The following is a 940-nucleotide window of genomic DNA, read 5'->3' as shown; positions in this document are numbered from 1 at the left end:
TGTCTTTTTTGTATGTTCTTGTGTCCTGATTTGATTAATTTTTACTGACCATGAACTGTGCGTCTGACCCTTTTGCTGTGCACCTTCACCGTCCACTTTACTGTCACTGACTTCAGCTCTTGGTATGTCTTAAGTATCTCCTTTGTAACTCTCCTCCTTTTCATTCCTTACACCATCTGACTTTCCTTTTCTATTACTTTCCTTTGCTTGTTTTCATACTTTATCTAGAATTAAAAAATATGGAATTGCACACAAAAAAATTAGATGGGTAGATAATTTGATACAGATGTAATGGGGAAAAAAAAAAGCACTCTGCTTTCACTTATAATTGGCACTGCGTCCCATTTTCGACCTAAAAGGGTTAATTGTGCTCAATGTTTAAACATATTTGGTCGATAAGTTGTTAATTGCTACAGAAGAAGTTGTTACATAAACTGGGGATAAAAGACAAGTTAAAATTTTGTAAGAAAAAAAAAACACTTGTTTTTTTCTCTCTACTTTTCCTTTTTCTCATGTGTCTGTCTTTATATTCTAGGTTTGTCTAACTGTCTGTATGCTGTTTATTCATTGTTTGTCTGAGATATAAAATGTTTGTCAGTATAAACAGATTATCAGGAAATATGATCGGGTCTAGACAATTTCTATCAGAAAGTGTTTGGTTTCGGTTATCTTTCGTTCCTGTAGTTATGGAAATGCTGTCGATGTTTCTGTGATTTTTGGAGGTGAACCTTGGAAAAGAAAAGCTGAAAATATAAAAAATATATTGATTGATATATTTACAATTTACGATGTCTTGAAATTAACATTTTAAAGGTAAGAAGATCAATTAGTACATTTGAGTGCTGTAAACCTCCACCCCCACCCAACATTGAGGTCCAAAAGTTGTTTCACAAAGAGCAGACAGGAGACGGAAAAAAAGACACCCAGAGACAAAGAGCAG

This window comes from Cyprinodon variegatus, unplaced genomic scaffold (genome assembly GCF_000732505.1).
Source record: "Cyprinodon variegatus isolate N-32 unplaced genomic scaffold, C_variegatus-1.0 Scaffold1881, whole genome shotgun sequence".
Taxonomy (NCBI): domain Eukaryota; kingdom Metazoa; phylum Chordata; class Actinopteri; order Cyprinodontiformes; family Cyprinodontidae; genus Cyprinodon; species Cyprinodon variegatus.
Note: the sequence above shows the minus strand (reverse complement) of the source record.